Source organism: Eptesicus fuscus, chromosome 4 (assembly GCF_027574615.1).
Source record: "Eptesicus fuscus isolate TK198812 chromosome 4, DD_ASM_mEF_20220401, whole genome shotgun sequence".
NCBI lineage: Eukaryota > Metazoa > Chordata > Mammalia > Chiroptera > Vespertilionidae > Eptesicus > Eptesicus fuscus.
In genome coordinates this window covers 30,616,769-30,639,971 of record NC_072476.1, presented here as the reverse complement: position 1 = coordinate 30,639,971, position 23,203 = coordinate 30,616,769, and the positions used below count along the sequence as shown (strand labels likewise).

Here is a 23,203-nt window from a genome sequence, read left to right as displayed (position 1 = left end):
CTGGACGTTCTTTGTCTTTCACATCGAAATAATCACTTTTAAACCAGCGTTCACAAGTATCTTGAGATGGAGCATGTTCACCCTAAGCTTCTCGAAGTATACGATAACTTTCAGCCGCACTTTTCTTCAAAATAAAGTAATGAATTAAAACTCCCCGCAAATGCCCCCCTTTTTTTGGCACGAAATGCGACATTTTTAAGCATAAAAATATCTATGATGTTAACACCTTCAGCAAATTTGACACATGAAGTTTTGAAGCTTGTTGTCAATACAACAAAATAGCATACGTATCAAATCGCATGTATATCAACATATGTGTAACCCCATCTATTGAAAAAAATCCGCATTAGTAACCAGTACACCTGGTACTTCCTTGGCTCCAGATCACCATGTTTCCAGCCACAAGAGTTCCTCCTCATGATCCACTTCTCCCATTTTGCTTATGCCTTTCCTTACCTGCCAGCTTTCCGCCCGTTTCTCACGGATTGTAACCTCCGGACGGGATCCCGCCAAGCCAGCAGCACCATCAGAAGACCATCAGAGGCTGGCGGCAGCTGCCAAAGCTAAGGGTCAAAGCATTAGGGTGGTGCTTGCAGTGGTCTCCACCGAAAGGAACAGGTTCCTTCAAATCCCTGGCGGCCATAACTGTTGCCCGTTCTGCATAAAAGTTCCATGAGGGTTTCCAAATATCAACATTATTTCTGAGTAACTCAAGATGCGTCAGGCCCGGTGATCCCTGGATGCTCCCAAAGGCAGTGGCAGTTGGTCACGGGGATGAGCTGGTCACAGCCCCGTCCCCCCAGCCCCCCGCATTCCCTCTCATTGCCTTACTCTGGAGGAAGAGCAGCAGCAGCCGAAGACAGGAAAGCATGGGCTGAGACGATCTGGCGAGAAGTTCCATGAAGGAACCCGTTTTGGTCTCCCATGGTGTACAGTTGTATTTTTAAAAAAATAAGTAAATATAATGCCAGTTAATAGAGATCCAGGGGGCTGGGTGTTGCATACCAACTTTCATCATCATTTCTCCACAAATGCTGCTGGTGTCCTTATGCTCCCTCTTGCCAAGCTGTCAGCTTGTCAATCTCTGCATTTAATTTATGTATCACCCATTCCATTGCTTCTCGGCCTTTATTAGCATTTGAAGATATCATACTTGCCATCAACCCTTTGAGGTAATGACTGAGACCGATTCCTTTCACATTGTTTATGGCCTCTTGAGTCAAAAGAGTCTTTTCTGGGTCCTGAGGGTGTGGTTTGTATATAAGTCTCTTATCTACCTAAACCATATTTGTAAATGAAATATTAGTGGGTTTAAGTTCCATTGTTTTCTCAACAGGAGCAACTACAGAGTGTTTTTGCACACTTGTTTTGGTTCTTGCTGCACCAGTAAGAGATTTCACAATGAAGACCATTCCCACTCTGTGCTGAGAAGTCCACGGCTGTGCAGTTCTCCAGAAGGATCTATGTGTCTGCCCAATACATCAACTCCAACCACACTTGGGTTCCGAGGGTTTGGGTATTTCTGCATTGCACCTGTTGTAACAGTTTCCCGTGGGTGGTCAAGACATGTTGCAAAGTCCAGATCTGTATGGGCCAGAGGCCTGCACAGGTGTCTGGACATGCAAAGAGGCAAAGAGGTCACATTGGCCCCCATCCCGCCCACTTCCCCCCTCCTTAATCATGACTTTCACAGAGCAAAAGCTGATTATTTTGATGAAGCACCAATTTTTTTCTATTTCACCAGTTGTAGTTTCGGTGTCATATTTAAGAATTCTTTGCCTAACCTAGGTCATAACAGTTTTCTCCTAAAAATTTTAGAGTTTTACATTTTATATTTAGATCTACTATCTTTTTGAGACAATTTAACTCATTCTGATACTATCTATCTAGAAGAGCATCCAATCCTACAGGTTGAGGAATCAGTCCTACAAGACTGCCTCATCTCCCTTGGATGCCAATTGTAAGTTCAGGTGGTCACCTGTGCTTCTGACCAATCAGGTATAAATTTGAGGTTGCCATCACCCCCCTTCTTGCATTTGATTAATTTGCTAGAGTGGCTACAGAATTCAGGGGAACACTTCCAGTTACCAGTTTACTTTAGAAGGATGTGATAAAGGATACAAGTGAACATCCAGATGGGAGAGATGTGTAGGGCAAGTATGTAGGAAGGGGTGGGGAGCTTCCATTCCCTCTCCAGGAATGCCACTCTCCCAACACCTCCATGTGTTCACCAACCCAGAGGCTCTCTGAACCTCCTACTATTGGAATTTTTATGGAGGCTTCATCACATAGACATGATCAGCCATTAGCTCCATTTCCAGCCCCTCTCCTCTCCCCTCTCTGGAGAATGGGGGGTGGGACTGAAAATTCCAAGCTTCTAATCATGGCTTGGTCTTTCTGGAGACCAGCCTCTGCCCAGAGCCCAAAAAAGAGTCACCTCATTAGAACCAGACACTGATATCACCCAGGAAATTCCTAGGGATTTGGGAATTCTGTGTCAGGAGGTCAAAGCCAGGGCCAAAGATCAAATATTAAAACAAGAGATGCTCCTAGTGCTCTTATCACATAGAAAATCACACGGGTTTTAAAAGTTCTGTGCCAGGAATGGAAGCAGAGACATTGATACACACACCCACACACACACACACCATATTTTCCGGTGTATAAGACAACTGGGCGTATAGAATATTTTCCTGGGTTAAAGAGTCGTCTTATACACTGGAAATATATATATGCTATTCTTTCACTACTTTGATTTATGTAGGCAGCATAGTGGAGTCCTTTATCCAGTATGATAATATCTGCATTTTAATTTCAATTGAGCATCTAGACCAGCAATTGAAGAATGTCCTCTTAAAAGGACAAGGTAATACATATTTTAGGGTTTGTGGGCCCCATATGGTCTTTGCTACATACCCTTCTCTTTCTCTTCTTTTTAAATAATGTATAAATGTACAAGCTATTCTTAGCTTGAGGCCATATAAAAATATTCTGTAGTCCAGGTTTGGCCTACAGGCCATAGTTTGCCCTGCCCCCAATAAACCATTTATACTTATGTAGTTATTGTTACAGTGGGATTTAACTCTGCCATCTTGATATTTGTTTTCTATTTGACCCATCTGTTCTTTTTCCTTTTCCCTCTATTTGGCATTTAAAAACATTGACTAAATACTTTTTATGGTCCTATTTTATTCATCAGTTTATTAGGTATAACTCTTAGTTTTTTATTATTTAGTGATTACTTTATAGCTTATAGTATACATCTTTAACTTATTAGTCTATCTTCAAGTAACATTATACCATGTAAAATATAGTATAAAAATATTATAACTTTGTCCCTCTATTTTTCCTCTTTCAGGCCGTTGTCTTATATTTTTCTTCTACATGTTGTGAACTCCACAATACATTATTATTATTTTTACTTTAGTTGGTCAATTATCTTTTGAAAATATTTAATAAATAATTAAAAGTCTTTTATGTTTACCCACATACTTACCATTTCTGGTGCTCTTCATTCCTTTATGTACATCTACTAAAGGCCAGGTGCATGAAATTTGTGCACGGCGGGGGGGGGTGCCGGAAACCGAACATTGTTACTTGGTAGTTATGTGAAAAGGGAACCCGGCAAGGCTGGTCAACCTTGAAGCTAAAGGTCAGAGCCAACCACTCCCTATCTAATTGAGACGATGGTAACTGAGGCAACTTCCCCACCAAATAATCATGTAAATCCTTATTGATAAGATCATCTGTCTGTTACTGGAATTACCTGCCTAAGGGCAATGGGTGTATCTCAGAACTCTAATAAAAGGGATAGAGCAAAGGCCAGAGTTAGGAGTCCTCCCACTAGAGGTGGCTCCCGCCTGGCCCCACATTTTCCCAAATTAATTCTTTTCTAGCTTCTCTTCATTTTGATTGCGGCCTTCTCCAGAAACCGGACCTGAACGGGAACCCGGAAACACGCGGGACGTGACAAGGGATCCCACACATCCACACAGGGGGGGGGGGGTACGCGGGGGTCCCTCAGCCCAGCCAGCACCCTCTCCAATCTGGGACCTCTCGGGGGATGTCCAACTGCAGGTTTAGGCCCGATCCCAAACAGGCAGTTGGACATCCCTCTCACAATCCGGGACAGCTAGCTCCTAACTGTTTGCCTGCCTGCCTGCCTGATCGCCCCTAACCGCTTCTGCCTGCCTGCCTGATTGCCCCCTAACTGTCCTCCCCTGCTGGCCTGATTGCCCCCAACTGCACTCCCCTGCTGGCCTGATCACCTGCTAACTGCTTGCTCCCCTGTGCTGGCCTGATCTCGCCCCTAACTGCTTGCTCCCCTGCCGGCCTGATCGCCCCTAACTGCCTCTGCCTTGAACATTTTTGAAATGAAGATCTGCTGGTGATTAATTCTTTTGTATGTCCAAAGAAATCTTATGTTCTGGTTCTGGATAAAATGGAGTAAGAGCACTCCATCCTGTCTCTCTTGTTGAATACAGTTGTAAAATCTGAACAAAATACGTGGAACAACTATCTGAGAGCTCTGAAAAGTCAATTATTAGCAGGAACATTTTCTGCCTGCTAAATCTGTCCATTTCTGATAGAGGGGTGTTGAAATCTCCAAATAGTGGATTCATCTATTTCTCCTTACATTTCTATCAGCTTTTATCTCACATATTTTGACATTCTGTTGTTAGGCACATGCACATTAAGGAATGCTATGTTTTTTTGGAGAATTGACCCCTAAAGAAGGGCATTACATAATGATAAAGGGGTTAATTCTTTGAAGTCTACTCTATCTGAAATTAATGTAGCCACTCCTGCTTTTTTTTTTATTAGTGTTAGCACAGTATACCTTTCTCCATCCATTTACGTTTTAAAAAATATATATTTTTATTGATTTCAGAGAGGAAGGGAGAGGGAGAGAGAGAGAGAAACATCAATGATGAGAATCGCTGATCAGCTGTCTCCTGCACAACCCTTACTGGGGGCCAAGTCCTAACCAGGAATTGAACTGTGACCTTCGGGTTCATAGGTTAATGCTCAACCACTGAACCACACAGGTTGGGCTCCATTTATTTATTTATTTATCCTCACCCTAGGATATTTTTCCATTGATTTTTTTAGAGAGAGGGAAAAACAGAGAGAAATATTGATGTAAGAGGAACATATCAATTGGTTGCCTCCTGCACGACCCCTTACCAGGGCTCGGCCGGGAGAAGCCTGCAACCAAGATATGTACCCTTGACAGGAATCGAACCCGTAATCCTTCAGTTCCCAGGTCAACGCTCTATCCACTGGGCCAAACCAGCTAGGGCCCATCCATTTACCTTCAATCTATGTGTGTGTTCATGTTTAAAATGGGTTTCTTGTAGACAACATGTATAGTAGTTGGGTCCTATTTTTTTTATCCACTCTGACAATCTGTCTTTTAATTGGTGCATTTAGACCACTGACATTCAAAGTGATTATTGATATAGTTGGGTTAATATCTCCCATATTTGTTATGTTTTCTATTTGTTGGCCTTGTTCTTTTTTCCTAATTTGCTTTCCACTCTTTTTCTGCCTTTTATGATTTTAATCGAGCATTTTTATTATTCCATATCCTCTCCTTTCTTTACATATCAGTTATACTTTTGTTTAAACTTTTTTAGTGGTTGCCCTAGAGTTTGCAATATATATTTACAAACATATAATCCAAGTCCACTTTCCAATAACATATACCTCTTCACAGGTAGTGCGAGTCCCTATAATAACAAAATAATTCTAATTTCTCCCTCTTGTTCTGTGTACTATTGCTGTCATTCATTTCACTCATACATAAGTATATACATATATACATATGTATGTGAATACACAATCCAATACATTGTTGTTATTATTATTTTGAACAAGCTATCTTTTATATCAATTAAGAATAAGAAAAATAAAAGTTTTTATTTTATCTTCACTTATTTCTTCTTTGACATTCTTCCTTTCTTTATGTATATCTGGTTTTCTGACCTTATATGATTTACCTTCTCTCTAAGGAACTACTTTAAAAAAAATTTACTATGTATTGGTTTTGGGTGTACAGTTTAGTGGTTTGACAATCATATACTTTACATAGTGTTCCCCTCTATATTTCCAGTACCCCAACTGGGACCATACATAGTTATCACAATATTATTGACTATATTTCCTATGCTTTATTTACTTTCCCATGACTATTTTGTAGCTACTAAATTGTGCTTCTCAGTCCCTTCACCTCTTTCACCCAGTGTCACAACTCCCATTCCCCTCTAGCAACCACCAGTTCTCTCTTTGTATCTATGAGTCTATTTCAATTTTGTCTGTTTATTTTGTTCTTTAGAGTCTACATATAAGTGAATTCACATGATATTTGTCTTTCTCTGACTGACTTCTTTCACTGAGTTATCACAAATGGTAATTATTTTTTTTTTTTTATGGCTGAACTAGAGGCCCGTTGCACAAAGATTTGTGCAAGAATAGGCCTTCCTTCCCCTGGCTTCACTCCCCGTCACCAGGGAGCCTGCAAGTCCTCGCTCCTGGCCGGAGTGCCGCTCCTGTAGCTCCCTCCAACCCCGCCCTCCCCCTCGTAGCAGGCATCCTTGCCCTCCCGGCCGCTCTGCACCTGTGTATGCAAATTAACCTTCCATATTTGTTGGGTTAATTTGCATACTCACCCCTGATTGGCTTATGGGAATCACGGAGGCATGGTCAATTTGCATATTTCTCTTTTATTAGTGTAGATAATATTCCATGGTATATATGTACCAGGGTTTTTTTTATCCACTCACCTATTAATGGGTATTTGGGTTGCTTCCATAGCTTGTCTGTTGTAAATAATGCTGCAATAAATGTAGGGTGCATATATTCTTTTGAATTTTGAGTTTCTTTGGATAAATCCCCAGAAGTGGAATCACTTGGTCATAGGCAGATCCATTTTTAATTTTTTGAGGACTCTAAGGAACTTCTTTGAATGTATCTTGCGAAGCTGGTCTCCTGGAAACAAATTATTTCAATTTTTGTTTGAGAAAGTCTTTATTTCTCCTTCATTTTTAAAGGATAATCTCATGAGGTACAGAATTCTAGGTTGGTGTTTTTCTTTTCTTTTAACACTTTAATTATTTCCCTCTACTCTCTTTTTGCTTGCATAAGTTTTGAGGAGAAGCCAGATGTAATTCTCATCTTTGATCTTCTGTAGGTAAGGTGCTTTTTGTTTTTTACCCCTGACTTCTGTCACGATTTTTCTTTATCTTTGACTTGGTGTAGGTTTTTGGCATGCATCCTGCTTAACGTTCTCTGAGCCTTTTGGATCTGTATTTGGTATCTGACATTAGTCTGGGGAAATTCTCAGTCATTATTGTTTCAAATATTTTTTCTGTTCCTCCTTCACTCTTCTCTTTCTGGTATTACAATTATGCATATGTCACACCTTTTGGTAGCTGTCTTACAGTCTTGGGATATTCTGTTCTTTTTTCCCCCAGTCCTTTTTTACTTTGCCTTTCAGTTTTGGAGATTCCGATGGATGTATCCTCAAGCTCAAAGATTCTTTCCTCAACTGAGCCCAGTCTGCTAATAAGTCCATCAAAGGGATTCTTCATTTCTGTTACAGTGCTTTTTGATCTCTAGTATTTCTTTCTAAGAATTTCCATATTTCTGCTTACATTGTCCATCTGTTCTTACATGCTGTCTACTTTATCCATAGAGCCCTTAGCATAGTGATCATAGTTGTTTCAAATTCTTGGTCTGATAATTCCAACATCCCTGCCATGTCTGGTTCTGATGTCTACTCTGTCTCTTCAGTCTGTGTTTTGTTTGTTTATATTTTGCCTTTTAGTGTGCCTTGTAATTTTTTTCTTTATAGTTGGACATGATATATTGGGTGAAAGGACTATCTGTAAATAGGTCTTCAGTGATGTAGTGGTAATGTGTGTGTGGAGCATTCTATACTGTTATAATTAGGTCTCAGTCTTTTAGTGAAATTATGCCTCTGGACTGTAAAATTCACAAGTGCTTCTCAGTTGTCCCCCCGCCCCCCCTACTTGGGTGGAACAGGATGGCTTGAGTGGGCTGGAGTTGGGTATTTCTCTTCCCCCAGGTTAGTTAGGTTCCGATAAAAACCCAACAAGCTGGGCTCTGGTTAGATGGTTTCTCCTGAGGGAGGGCTTTATTAAGAAGAACAGAATGCTCTGGTGTATTTCATAAAGGTTTATTTTCCCTCCCAACTGCCAAAAGCATGAGGGGATTTTTCTGATATTCATTGTGAGAACCTGGTAGAGCTCCAGGAGGTAAATTCACAAACTCACAAAATTCTGTGTGTGTGTGTGTGTGTGTGTGTGTGTGTGTGTGTGTGTGTGTGTTTTCTGTGTGTATGTTGGAGGAAACAGGTCACCTTATAATTGGCCCCTCTAGAGTTTTTATCTCTCAGACTTGTCCACACTGAGCCTCCAGCAATTTGTCAATTGTAGTTCAGGTTTGCCTACCCTGGCACTGATCCCCTCTGGTTTCTGCTTATGGGCTTCTATTCTGGTAAGTTGTAATTGTTTGTGACTAATGATGTTGATGTCTCTGCAGCTTTGGGTGCAGCAATTTTCCCTGTGACCTAACTTCTCGGATGGATCTAAGAAGAGTTGTTGATTTTTCAGTTTGTTCAGCCTTTTACTTGTTGTTAGAACAGAGCAGTGACTTACAAATTTCCTACATGCCCAATGGGAAAATTTCCCTTCTATTTTTAGTTTACTGAAAAGTATTTTTATCATGAACAGATATTGAATTTTTAAAAAATATATATTTTTATTGATTCTTAGAGAGGAAGGGAGAGGGAGAGAGAGATAGAGATAGAAACATCCATGATGATAGAGAATCATTGATCAGCTGTCTCCTGCACGCCCCACACTGGGGATTGCACCCACAACTCGGGCATGTGCCCTTGACCAAGATCGAACCCGGGACCCTTTAGTCTGCAGGCCGACACTCTATCCACTGAGCCAAACCAGCTAAGGCTTGGATTTTATTAAAGGCTTTTTTCTGCAACTATTGAGATGACCATATCATTTTTAAAAATATATATTTTTATTGATTTCAGAGAGGAAGAGAGAGGGAGTGAGAGAAACATCAATGATGAGAGAGAATCATTGATTGGCTGCCTCCTGCATGCCCCATACATGGGATGGAGCCCGCAACTTGGGCATGTGCCCTGACCAGGAGTTGAACCATGACCTTCTGGTTCATAGGTCGACGCTCAACCACTGAGCCATGCCAGCAAGGCACCATATCATTTTAACCTTTATTTTGTTAATATGTTACATTACAATGACTGATTTATTTTCATTTTTTGGTAGACCAACACTGCATTTATGGAATAAATTCCATGCAATCTTTATGTTTTATCTGTCTTATATATTTCTTGGTTGATTTGCATCTTTCTTCATGAGAGCTATTGTCTATAGCAGGGGTCAGCAAACTTTTTCTGTAGAGTCAAGTAGTAAATACAGGGTGGGGTGAAAGTAGGTTTACAGTTGTGAATATGTGAAAGTTTATTCTTGTACTCTTGCATTATTATTTATTAATTATTGTATTATCTTCCATATAAACAACTGTAAACCTCCTCTGCCCCACCCTGTATTTGAGGCTTTGTAGATCATATGGTTTGTGCCATAACTACTCACATTCACCACTGTAGCATGAAAGCAGCAATAGACAATATGTAAATAAATGGGTGTGGCTGTGTTTTAACAAAACATTATTTTCTGGCTGGCTTTGGCCCACAGGCCTTGGTGTGCTGATCCTTTGTCTATATTTGTTAGGCTGTTTTTTCCTTTTGTAATGTCTTTGTCTGGTTTTGGTATCAGTAACGCTGGCCTCATAAAATTAGTTGGGAAGTATTCCCTTCTATGTCTTCTTAACGTTTTTTGGGATTTGTATTACCTCATCCTTAATTACTTGCTAGAATTTACTAGTGAAGCCATCTGGGCCTGGAATTTTTCCTTGTTGGAAAGTTTTAACTATAAAATATAAATTTTGATAGATATAAATTCATTTAGATGATCTAGTTCTTCTTTTTATTGACATAAACCACAAAATTTACTTTGTTAAGTGAACAATTCAATGGTTTTTAGTGTACTCACAAAGCTGTGCAACCATACTAATTTCATAAAATTCTATCTCCCTCCCCAAACTCCTATACTCATTAGCAGACACTCCTGATTCTTCTCCCCTCCCAGCTCCTGACGACCACTTTCTGTCTCTACGGATTTGCGTAATCTCGACATTTTATATAAACGGGATCACATAGTGTGTGACCTTTGGTGGCTTCTTTCAGTTAGCAGAATGTTTTCAAAGTTCATCCATGTTGTAGCATTTATAAGTTTTTCATTAATTTTTATAGCTGAATATTATTCTATTGTATGGATGTACCACATTATATTTATCCATCTTACAGTGCTGGGTATGAGTGTTGTTTCCATTTTTTGAATACTATGGATAATGTTGCTATAAAAATTTATGTACAAGTTTTTGTGTGAATGCACTTTTTCATCTCTCTTGGGTACATACATTGGAGTAGAATTGCTCCTTTGGCAACTCTCTGTTTAACTTTTTGAGATACTGCCAAACTATTTTCCAAAGTGGCTGCACTATACTATATTTCTGCCAGCAATGTATGAAAGTTTCAATTCCTCCACATTCTTGTCAACACTTTTTTATTGTCTTTTTTTTTATTATAGACATCATAGAGTGGTTTTGATTTTTATTTTCTTAGTGACTAATAATGTTGAACTTCTTTTCATGTGTTTATTGGCCATTTTTATGTATATGTTCTCTGGAGAAATGTCTGTTAAAATCCTTTTCACATTAAAAAAAGTGGGTTATTTATCTTTTTATTGTTATGTTGTAAGAGTTGTTTATATACTCTGAAAATTAGTCTCTTATCAGATAAATGATTTGTAAATATCTTCTTTCATTCTGTGGGTAGTCTTTTTTACTTTCTTAATGGTCCTTTGAAATACAAAAGTTTAAAATTTTGATGAATTCAATTGACTTACTGTTTTTTGTTGTTGTTTGTGCTTTCAGCATCTTATCTAAGAAACCATTACCTAGTCCAAGATCACAAAGACTTATACCTGTACTAGAGGCCCGGTGCACAAAAAACATACACTCGGGAGGTCCCTCAGCCCATCCTGTGCCCTCTCGCAGTCCAGGAGCCCTTGGGGGATGTCCAACTGATGGGTTAGGCCCACACCCCATGGGGAATGCACCTAAACCAGCAGTTGGACATCCTTAGCGCTGCTGCGGAGGCAGGAGAGGCTCCCACCACCGCTGCTGTGCTCGCCAGCCATGAGCCCGGCTTCTGGCTGAGCAGTGCTCCCCCTGGGGAGCGCACTGACCACCGTGGGCAGCTCCTGCATTGAGCTTCTGCTCCCTGTTGGTCACTGCGCATCATAGCAACCGTTGGTTCCACCCTTAGGTCGATTTCCATATTAGCCTTTTATTAGATAGGATTTTCTTTTAAGAGTTTAATAGTTCTAGCTCTTACATTTATGTCTATAATTCTTTGAGTTAATTTTTGTATATGATTAGAGGAATTGTTTTCTTTGTTTCATTTTTATCTTTTTTTATATATATTTATTGATTTCAGAGAGGAAGAGAGAGAGAAACATCAATGATGAGAATTATCAATCGGCTGCCTCCTGCATGGCCCCTACTGGGGATTGAGCCTGCAACCCAGACATGTGCCCTTGACCGGAATCAAACCCGGGACCCTTCAGTCCATAGGCCAACGCTCTATCCACTGAGCCAAACCGGCTAGGGCTATTTCATTTTTAAATTGTTTACTTCTAAAATGAATTGACCAACAAAATAAGACCCAAAGCATGGAGGAATGGAACAGATTGACATATCTCAATGTGGAGTTGGGGAGATAAGAATAGATAAACCAAAGAACTTATATACTTATATACATAGCCCATGGACACGAGAAATAGGGGTAGTGAAAACCTGGGGATGTGGGTAGGGGCTGGGAGGAGGGAGGAAATGGTGGGGGGGAATGGGAGATATCTGTAATACTATGAACAATAAAAATATATTAAAAATAAATTGTTCACTTCTCTTTTATTTTATTTTTAATTATCACCAGAGGATATTTTTCCCCCATTGATTTTTAGTGAGAGTGGAAGGGGGAGAGACACAGAGAGAGAATCATCGATGTGAGAGAGACACATCAATTGGTTGCTTCTTGCATGTGCCCTGACCAGGGCCTGGGCTGGGGAGAGCTTGCAACCGAGGTATGCGCCCTTGACCCGAATTGAACCTGGGACCCTTCAGTCTGCAGTTTGACACTCTATCCACTGAGCCAAACTAGCTAGGGCTTGTTCACTTTTAATGTATATAGATTCAACTGATTTTTTAAATATTTCTCTTGTATTCTATAGTCTTGATAAATTTGTTTATTAGTTTTAGTAGTTGTGTATATGTGTGTATTCCTTAAGATTTCCTATGTACAAGATAATGTCATCTGCACATAGGGATAGTTATATTTCATCCTTTTCAACATGGGTACCTTTATTTATTTTTTTAGAATGTCCAATACAATGTTGAATATAAATGGTGAGAGTGGATATCTTTGTGCTACTCTGGGCCTTAGAGAAGAAACTTTCAGTTTTCACCCTTGCATACGATGTTAGCAGTGCATTTTCATAAATACAAGTTTTCACATTGAGAAAACTTTCTTTTATTTTTAGTTTGTTGAGTGTATTTATTATGAAAAGGGTGTTAGATTTTGTCACGTGCTTTTTTGAAATTTATTGAGATGATCAAGTTATGTTGTTTTGTCCTTCATTCTATTAATATGGGTTTAACTTAGTTGATTTTTAAAAATATATATATATTATTGATTTTTTTTTACAGAGAAGAAGGGAGAGGGATAGAGAGTTAGAAACATCGATGAGAGAGAAACATCGATCAGCTCCCTCCTGCACACTCCCTACTGGGGATGTGCCCGCAACCAAGGTACATGCCCTTGACCGGAATCGAACCTGGGACCCTTGAGTCCGCAGGCCGACGCTCTATCCACTGAGCCAAACCGGTTAGGGCCTTAGTTGATTTTTGTATGCTGAATTGACCTTGCATTTCTGGGGTAAATCCCACTTGGTCATACTATGTTATCCCTTTCATGTGTTAGTGGAATAATTTTCTAGTATTTTGTTAAGAAATTTTTATGCCTGTATTTTTAATGATACTGGTCTATAATTTTCTTTTTTTATGTTGTCTTTGTCTGGTTTTGGTATCAGGGCCACAGAGAATGAATTGGGAAACGTTGGGAGTTTTTTTTAATTCCTAATTTAATTTTGTTATTGGTTTGTTCAGATTTTCTATTTCTTTATGATTCAATGTTGGTAAGTTGTACGTTTCTAGGAATTTATCCATCTTTTCTAGGTAATACTATTTGGTTACATATAATTACTTATTGTATTCTCTTGAGAACTTTTGTATTTCTGTGGTATCAGTTGTAATGTCTCCTCTTTCTGATTTGAGTCTTCTCTCTCTTAGTCTAGCTAATGGTTTGTCAATTTCATATATCTTTTAAAAATATCAATTTTTGGTTTCATTGATCCGTCTTGTTTTTCTGATCTTTATTTCTGCTCTGATCTTTGTTATTTCCTTCTTTTTGCTTATTTTGGGCTTAATTTGTTCTCCTTTTTGTAGCTCCTTGAAGTATAAAGTTAGTTGTTTATTTAAGATCTTTATTTCGTCTTAATGTAGTCATTTATTGGTATAAACTTCCTCCTTTTGTTTTTAATGCAAGTCCTTTTTTTTAAAGCCTTACCTGAGGATATGTTGTTTTCTTTTTTAATTCATTTTTTTGAAAGAGAGAGAGTGAGAGAAACATCAATGTGTGAGAAAACATGATCAGTTGCCTCCAGTACATGCCCCAACCAGGGATCAAACCTGCAACCTGGGTATATGCCCTAACCGGGAATCAAACCCATGACACTTTGGTGCATGGAATGACACTCCAACCAACTGAGCCACACTGGCCAGGGCTAAACTTCTTAAAATTGCTTTTGCTGCATCATGTAAGTTTGGGTATATTGTGTTCCTTTTTCATTTGTCTCAAGATATTTTTTTTACTTCTCTTTTGATTTATTTTTTTACCCACTGGTTGTTCAGGTGTGTGTTTTTAAATTTCCACATATTTGTGAATTTTTAGTTTACCTCCTGTTATTAATCTAGGCTCATATCATTGTGGTTAGAAAAGATATTTGCTATGATTTCTATATTCTTAAATTTGTAAAGGCTTGTTTTGTGATCCAGCATATGACCTATCTGGGACAGTGTTCCATGTATGTGCACTTGAGAAGAATATGTATATTTGTTGCTGTTGAATAAGATGTTCTGTATATGTCTGTTAGGCCTATTTAATCTAAACTATAGTTCAAGTCCAGTGTTTTCTTATTGATTTTCTGTCTGGATGATCTATCCATTGTCGAAAATGGGATATTGAAGTTTCTTATTATTATCATGTTGCTATGTATGGTATTTCTCCCTTTCGGTCTCTTAATTTAAAAAAATATATATTTTGATTGATTTCAGAGAGAAAGGGAGAAGGTGAGAGAGAGAAACATCAATTATGAGAATCATTGATTTGCTGCCTCTTGCACACCCCACACTGGGGATCAAGCCTGTAACCCAGGCATGTGCCCTGACTGGGAATAGAACTGTGACTTCCAGGTTCATAGGTCGGTGCTCAACCACTGAGCCACACCGACTGGGCTTGATCTCTTAATATTTGAGTTACATATTTAGGTCTTCTGAATGTATATTTAGAATTATTATATCCTCTTGATTTATTTATCTCTATGTAATAAACTTTTATCTCTTATTATAGTTGTTGACTTAAAATCTATTTTGCCTGATATTAGTATAGCTTCCCCTGCTCTCTTTTGGTTTTAATTTGCATTGAATATCTTTATTCATACCTTCACTTTCAGCCTAGGTGCATTCTTAAGGCTGAAGTGAGTCTGTGATAGCATATAGTTGGTTCTCTTTTTTAAAAAATTTATTCAGCCACTCTATGTGTTTTGAATGAGGAAATTAATCTACTTATATTTAAAGTAATTAGTAGCCCTAACTGGTTTGGCGCAGTGGCTAGCCCGTCAGCCTGCGGACTCAAGGGTCCCAGGTTCGATTCCAGTCAAGGGCATGTACCTTGGTTGCGGGCACATCCCCAGTCGGGGGTGTGCAGGAGGCAGCTGATCGATGTTTCTCTCTCATCGATGTTTCTACCTCTCTATTCCTCTCCCTTCCTCTCTGTAAAAAAAAAATAAATAAATAAAATATATTTAAAAAATAAATAAAGTAATTAGTAATAAGCAAGGACTTATTAGTGCCACTTGGTTCATTGTTTTCTGGCTGTTTTGTAGTTCATTTGTTCTGTTCTTCCTCTCTTGCTGTTTTCCTTTGTGATTTTATGGGACATAGTGGCATCCTTTGGTTTCTTTCTCTTTATTCATTGTGTATCTACTAGAAGTTTTTGCTTTATGGTTGTCATGAGTCTTACATAAAATACCTTATAGTTATAATGGTGTATTTTAAGCTGATAACTTAATTTTATAATAATATCTTTTTAAATATATATGTATTTATTGATTGATTTCAGAGAGGAAGGGGGGAGAGAGAGAGAGAGATAGAAACATCAATGATGTGAGAGAATCACTGATTGGCTGCCTCCTGCACTCCCCACACTGGGGATCAAGCCCATAACCTGGGCATTTGCCCTGACCGGGAATCGAACCCTTACCTCCTGGTTCATAGGTTGATGATCAACCACTGAACCATGCTGGCCAGGCTGATAACAGCTTAATTTTTATCACATGCAAAAACTCTACCTTTTTACACCCCCATTTTATGTGTATCCATTAACAAATTATTGTAGCTATAGTTATCTTTAAGTCTTTTGTCGTTTAATCTTTATACTAGAGTTAAGAGTAATTTACCCACCACCATTATAGCATTAGAGTATTCTAAATATGCCTATATATGTATTTTTTTTTTTTTTACCAGTGAATGTTATAATTTGACATGGTTTCATGTTACCATTTAGTATCCTTTTATTTTGGCTTGAAAAATTTCCTTTAGAATTTCTTATAAGACTGGTCTAGTAGTGATGAACTCCCTCAGATTTTATTTATCTGTGAAAATCTTTATCTTTCCTTCATTTCTGAAGGACAGCATTACCTGGTAAAATGGTTTTGGTTGGAAGTGTTTATATTTCATTAGAATATATCTTTCCACTCTCTCCTGGCCTACAAGGTTTTGTTTTGTTTTTTTTTTTTGAGAGAGCGAGCAACATTGATGTAAGGAAGAAATATTGATTGGTTGCCACCCCTGTATGCCCCAACTGGGTCCAAACCCACACCCTACGTATATTTCCTGACCAGAAATCGAACCTGTGACCTTTTGGTTTATGGGAGGATGCTCTAACCAACTGAGCCACACTAGCTAGGGCCACTTCCTCCCTTTTATCCTTTGGTTAGCCATGCATTTTACTTCTATGTACATTATAAATCCTACAATACAGTGATATTTTTTCTTTAAAAGTCAACTATCTTTTAAAAATTTAAATGAGATAAAATATCTTTTTTAAAAATATATTTTTATTGATTTCAGAAAAGAAGGGAGAGGGAGAGAGAGAAACATCAGTGATGAGAGAGAATCCTTGATCGGCTGTTGTCTCCTGCATACCCACTACTGGGACTAAGCCTGCAACCCAGGCATGTGCCCTGACTGGGAATCGAACTGAACTCTAAATGTTGTGTGTGAACACTCTGTTATCTCCCATGCACAAGGCAGAGACCTGCCTTTGGGACTCTTTGCTCTCCTCAAATCTGACCTTTCAGTACCAATCACTTGGTCACCCCCAGCCAGACTCCACCCAGGGCTACTAGTTCCCCAGGCTGTACTCCTAAATCTAGTCCTCAGGCCTACATGCAGCCAAGTTCTTGTCCTCATGGGCCTTGTCGGCCTTGTGGTCCAGACAATCATGGCATGAGGTGGGCACAATGTTTCTCTGAGGCCAATCTCATTCTCAACCCCAATCAACTACAGCATTTGGCTGGAGGTTGGGAGGAATGAGATGGGAGGTGAGACCACAGAGGTATGTTGGATTTCTGTGGTTGGAGCTCCTGAGTCTGGTATAGCAGCCCCCTCAGATTTCCACCTCCACTCTGGTAGACACCCCCACTGACTCCAAGTGCCCTGCCTCTTGCACAATGCCTGCCTTGGTTTGGGTTTCCAGAAGCAGAGCCCGAGTCAAGGATTGGGTGCCATGATTTCCTGAGGGAGGGAAGCAGGATGCGGCCTTAGGGAAACTGTGTTCTTGGCCTGATCACAGGGAAGGCTCCGGAGCATACTGCACACTGCACCGCAGTGTTGCCCCCACCCCCTTGAGGCAAGGAGGCCCCCATTTCAGTTGGCCATTGAATGTAGCTTGCTCAACTCCCATCAGCTGAGATCTCTCCTCTGGAGAAGGGGCAGCTGTGAGTCATGAGCGGCTGATGTCCGCAGCTCACAGTTGTGTGCATACACAGCCCGCCAAGGGGGGTCTGGAGGAGTGCTACAACGACATCAACCATGGCACCTTTCTCTGTCTCCGAGTTTTTGAGCCTGGGTGCTCTTAGCCTGAGAGCAAGTACAGTCGGGATGTGAGCTGGGGGTTAACTCATTTGGCAGCAACCCAGTGAAGGTAAGGAGACTGTCTCCTGTCTCTCCAACAGACCAGTCTGGATGGCATTCTGTATAGTCCCCAGAGGTTCCAGCGGAATTGTTCCCTGCTGCCTACAGCAGACTTTGAGAGCATCTTTCGGTAGCCTTCATGTTTCCCTGCTCCTCCCTCCTGTCTCAGAAATATCTCCCAAATGCATGCCTTTGCTTAGGCATTGCACTCAAGGCGATCCAGACTAAAATGCCTGGGGCAGAAGTTTGGACTGACTTCTGAGGATAACAGAGACCTGTGGAAGGTGTTGTGCTGGGTCAGGGTGACTGAATCAGGTTTTTACTTTAGAACAGTCCTTAGGGACAGGGAGAAATGGACACTGTCACAGTGGGAGAGAGGGGTCAGCTGGTGAGTGTGAGGGGAAGAAGAGAACAGGAGTCACTGAGAAGGAGAGAGAGCAATAGGATTTGGTTCTGGTTGGAGGGGCATGGAGAGTCTACAGCCCAAAGCCCTGGCAGCCAGGACCCGGGGCCTGGGGCAGGATAGGGCCATGGAGAGGCGGCACTGGTTTAGGGGCAGCAAACAGATCTGGTTTTCCCAGTGCCCTTCCTCTCAAAAGAAGCAACAATTAGATGAAATGTTCAGAATAGGCAAGTCTATAGAGACAGTTGGTAGGTTAATAGCTGCCTAGAGCTGGTGGGAGGTAGGAGTGGGGCCCAGAAGGATTGGGAGTTGTGGGGTGCGGTGTTAATAGCTAAAAGCTATGCGTTTTCTTTTTAGAGTGATGAAATGTTTTAAAATTGACTGTGGAGATGACTACAACTCTGTGGATATACTAAAAACCATTGAATTATACACTTTATTTTTTTTTAAATATATTTTTATTGATTTCAGAGAGGAAGGAAGAGAGATAGAGAAACATCAATGATGAGAGAGAATCATTGATCAGCTGCCTCCCGCACACCCCTTACTGGGGATCAAGCCCGCAACCCAGGCATATGCCCTTGACTGGGATCAAACCAGTGACCCTGCAGTCCGCAGGCCAACGCTCTATCCACTGAGCCAAGCTGGCCAGGGCTGAATTATACACTTTAAATGGGCAAATTATATGGTATGTGAATTATATCATAATAAAGCTGTTATATTTTAAAAAGCAATTAGTGCGAAGTTGTGCAAGGGATATGGGTTGGCTGTGGAGGGAAGTTTGCTGACCAATGGAAGGACTTCAAAAGTCCTGTTACTCACCCACCTTATTCACCAGTGGAGAACTGGGCCCTGGCCTTGCCCACGGGACAGGGTGAGTCAGGGGCTTGAACCCAAGTCTCTGAATTCCCTGGTCCATCGTTCCCCCCACCACCTCCAGCCACTTTGCCTGCAGTTTGCTCCCTCCTGGATCCCACTCCATTTGGCAACATGGCCTTCGCCTTCGGCCGGTTGCCTGCTGAGAGGTGGGCGACAAATTGGATGAATGACCTTTCTGCATTCTGCCCCCCACCCTGCCCTGCCTGATGAGTTGGGGAGACTGGCTGCCCCTTCACCCCCAGAGGTCTTCTTGCTGCCAAGGAGGTGGCCTGGGAGGACCTGGCTTGGGTGGAGGGAAAGATGTTTGGTTCTCTGAGTAAGAAGGGTCGGGAAATTGAGTCTGACACCTGGCAAGGCTCTCTCCCCGGGCAGCACGCTAGGGAGGCTGGCCCGCACCCTGGCCAGGCTCTTCCAGGCCAGCCCCTCGCTGGGGTCCTGGCAGAAGCCAGAAGTGGGTGCGCCGCGGGACTGTGCTCGGGGTGGAAGGTGGGCAGGCCGCCCGCCGGTAATGGAAAAGCTCAGACATTGGTCATGGCGGGCCTGCTGTGTTTGTGTATTGATGTCAACAATAGAAGAGGAATTTGTAACTTTTTGCCAAAGATGCTGAGATTCCCAGTGACCGCCTCAGAATGCGTGCTCGAACCACTCCTGGAACCTTCTTGTCACCATTGCCTCACCCTCGCTTCCAGCGAGCCCCGAGCCCCTCTGCCTCAGATACCTCCGTCAGCCTCTCCATTCTCACTCCTGACAGCGTTCTCCAGGTGCCCCTTCCACCTTTCCAGTGTCCCTCTCCGCAGACTCTCTGCCGGGCCCAGCCTCCCTGCCTGGATAGCTCCAGGCTGCTCTGCATCCACCCGTAGAGCCTTTGCTACCCTGCGTGAATGAGGCCAGGGCCTTGCTTCCTTGCTGGAAGAGGAGGGCCTTTCCCCAGTCCACATCCCAACTATCTGGTACCCCAGTCACTAGGCCTCTCACTGAATTGGAAACCCCTACACTGTCAGTTGCCTAAGTCATGCCTGATACTTCACTTACATTAGTTAATGCCAGGGAGGCAACTGGGCCCCCTTCCTGTCCATTATCTTACCTGAAGCTCAATGCTCCTCAGTGACACTCACTAGTCAGAGCGGGCTTCTGTGACTGGAAGTCATGGCTGAAGGAGCTTCCATGTTTGCTGGAGGGGCTTGGGTCAAGAGCTGCTCTCAGCAACTCCTCTCTGGCTGTTATTTTCATCATCACTGTTGCCTCCAGTTTCACTAGTCACAGCAGCATCCCTATCACCACCACCATCACCACCACCAATATCTCCATTGTCCCCATCACTTCCTCCTTCCTCACTATCAGTCTAATCCCATCCCCACCATCTTCAGCAGGTCTGCCATCATCACCACCATTGTCACTGCCAATGTCTCAATCATCTCTCTAATTTCTTCCACCCTCACCTCCAACCTCACCTCCATCCTCACCTCCACCTTCACCATCTCTACCATCACCACCACTGCCACCACTTAGCTCCCAGGTTGGACCTCTGACATCACTAGACATTTCTTAACAACTAGGCATGTGTCTGGTTGGAGAGGTGACACTGGATGTGGGGTGCGCCAGACTGCAGGTCCTGGCTGTCTCATAGCTTATGTCTGCTCATGTGTTGGGACTCTGGCCTTGCACGGTGATGGTAGCCCAGTGGTGGAGTTCTGGGCTGACGGACTTGTCATCCATGCAGCCAATGCCTGAGAATCAGTGGGCAGCCCACAATCAGGCCCAGTTCGTTCATGTACTGTGGGGCTGAGAAGCTTTGTTGTTAGATGTGATCTCAAAGAAATCAGAAAACCCAGGGGTGGGGGAGCAGCTTGAAGCAGGAGTCAGCACCCTGGCTGTGCCATGGACTCGGTATGGCCTCTAAAGTCACTGCCTCTTTCCAGGCCTCCCTTTCTCATCTTAAAATGACAGTAGACTCAACCTCTTAAGATTGGCGTGAGGATTAACTAAGATCATCCATGGAGAGCACTTAGTTCAAATTTTTACCTGTGAGCCAGGAATGCAGCGGTGGTGTCTCCCCACTTTACAGGGGGTGACACAGAGCTGGCGGGGGCTGGAGTCAGTGGTGAGAATTGCCTGAGGTCACCCTGTTAGAAGTGACAGAGCAGGGATTGGAAGTCAGGCCACGAGCTTACTGGTTCCTTTTCTAAGTCCCATTGACTTAGGAGCATGTGCCCAGACTTTGAGGGGCACACAGGGATGCTGAGGGCTAGCTCCTTCCCTGGAGCCCATGGTCTGAACCAGGGAGAGGAGAAGACTGGGCTCCTGGCCGCAGAGCTGGGCTGAGGAAGAATGTGCCGTCCAGGTCTGGCTGCGGGACTCAGTAAGAAGTAGTTGGATTGCTCAGGGCCAAGGATCTGGGAAAGGCTGGGCTGGGCGGGGGTGGGTGTTAGAGAACCAGAGAAGAAGATGGGCATTCCAGTCAAGGGAACCTGAGCAAGCAAGTGTTGCAGACTGAGGTCAAAGAGGGCAGATGCCTAGCCACTGGGTGTGAAGGACCTGCATCCTAAAAGCCAAGTGCTGAAAGGGTCCTTGGAGGCCGCCAGCACATCCAAATTGTTCAAATGACAGCTACAGCCAGAGAAAGGCCAGGCAAAGGCAAAACCAGAGCTGTAACTGGGCTCCCCACTGCCTCTGCCCTGAGCGGGTGGTGTTTTTCTGACCATCAGCAAAACTGTCCAACATCATGAAGACCAGTGTCCAGGGTGGCTGAAGTCCTGGACTTTCCTCCTGTCTTGTCCTTCTTGTACAAGGCCCTACTTCAGAGGAGGCCTCAATGAGACAACAATCAAGAGAGGGATGGAACGTTAGGATTTCCGGCCACAGATCGATCAGGAGACTGTCTCTCCTGTAACAGTCGTGTGGGGTTGCTGCCTGCTCCGCCGTCATTAGAGCTGCCCTTCGGCGAGTACCCACTAGAGACCAGGCACTGGATGTTAGTATCTCCATTTAAGTGGGGAAACTGCTTAGCTAGAGCAGAGCTGGGGTTGGATGCAAGGCCCGCCTGATGCTCCCTTGGACGACACACACTAAAGCCTAGTCTCTACCCACTTGACCAGGGACCGTAGGGGAAAGTGATGAGCTGGATGATGAGCTGGGGAGGAGTGGAAAACAAGATGAGCAGCTGCTGCCCCTGCCAGTTGCCTGCGGGCCAGGGCTCCCTGCCACCTACAGTCCAGCCTGTTCCCTGCCAGGGCCTGCTGCCTATTGCACTGAGGGTGGCTGGAACACCCAAGCTCCTGGGGCCATTACCCTCTCTCCTCATGGCCTGGCACAGCTCCCCATGCCAGTGGGCTTCGATGCTTGGAGCACTATCCACAGGCAAGCCCGGCCCTGTGGCCCACCACGGCCAGTCACGGGTCTGAACGTGGGGGCTAGGGTCTGCCAATGGGCACAGCCCCATTGAACAGGAGGTGTGAGGCCTCTGAGCCCTTCCTTCCTTCCTTCCTTCCTTCCTTCCTTCCTTCCTTCCTTCCTTCCTTCCTTCCTTCCTTCCTTCCATGCTGTTGAGGTGTTCTTTGAAGGCTGGACAACATCCTCAAGCAGGACAGCCATTGGCAGCCACGCTCAAAATCGCAGGGTTTGGGGCAGCAGGTGGGAGCTGGGAGGCAAGCAGAGGCATGGGTTATTGGTGTTTGATGGGGAAGCCCTTTCTGAGCCTACAATGACGTTTTCCTCTAGGGTTTTGTAAGCAATGAGATGGTGCTGGGAAAGCATATAGCAGGCATTTGGTAGATGGTTATTCTTCCCGCCTTCCTTTTATTTGTTTTAAAAATATATTTTATTGATTTTTTTACAGAGAGGAAGGGAGAAGGATAGAGAGTTAGAAACATCGATGAGAGAGAAACATCGATCAGCTGCCTCCTGAACACTCCCTACTGGGGATGTGTCCGCAACCAAGGTACATGCCCTTGACTGGAATCGAACCTGGGACCCTTCAGTCCGCAGGCCGACGCTCTTACCCACTGAGCCAAACCGGTCAGGGCCCGCCTTCCTTTTTCAGGGAGCTCTGTTCAACGTGGGTCACTTGGGACCCATCCTCAAGAAGCAGAGAGTTGGGATCCTGCAGCCCATACAAGCATCCTGATGTGGGAAGTGAGGGCAGCAGAGAGGTCCCGAGGTCTCTGCCCTGGGAGGTGGACTGCCTGAGTCGGGTGCACAGGG

General features: G+C 42.9%; 1 pseudogene; it reads right to left on the bottom strand.

The window, feature by feature from the left end:
* Positions 1 to 1,017: 1,017 nt before the first annotated feature.
* LOC103286259 (PRELI domain containing protein 3B-like) lies at positions 1,018 to 1,584 on the bottom strand (annotated as a pseudogene).
* Between the last annotated feature and the right edge of the window lie 21,619 nt (positions 1,585 to 23,203).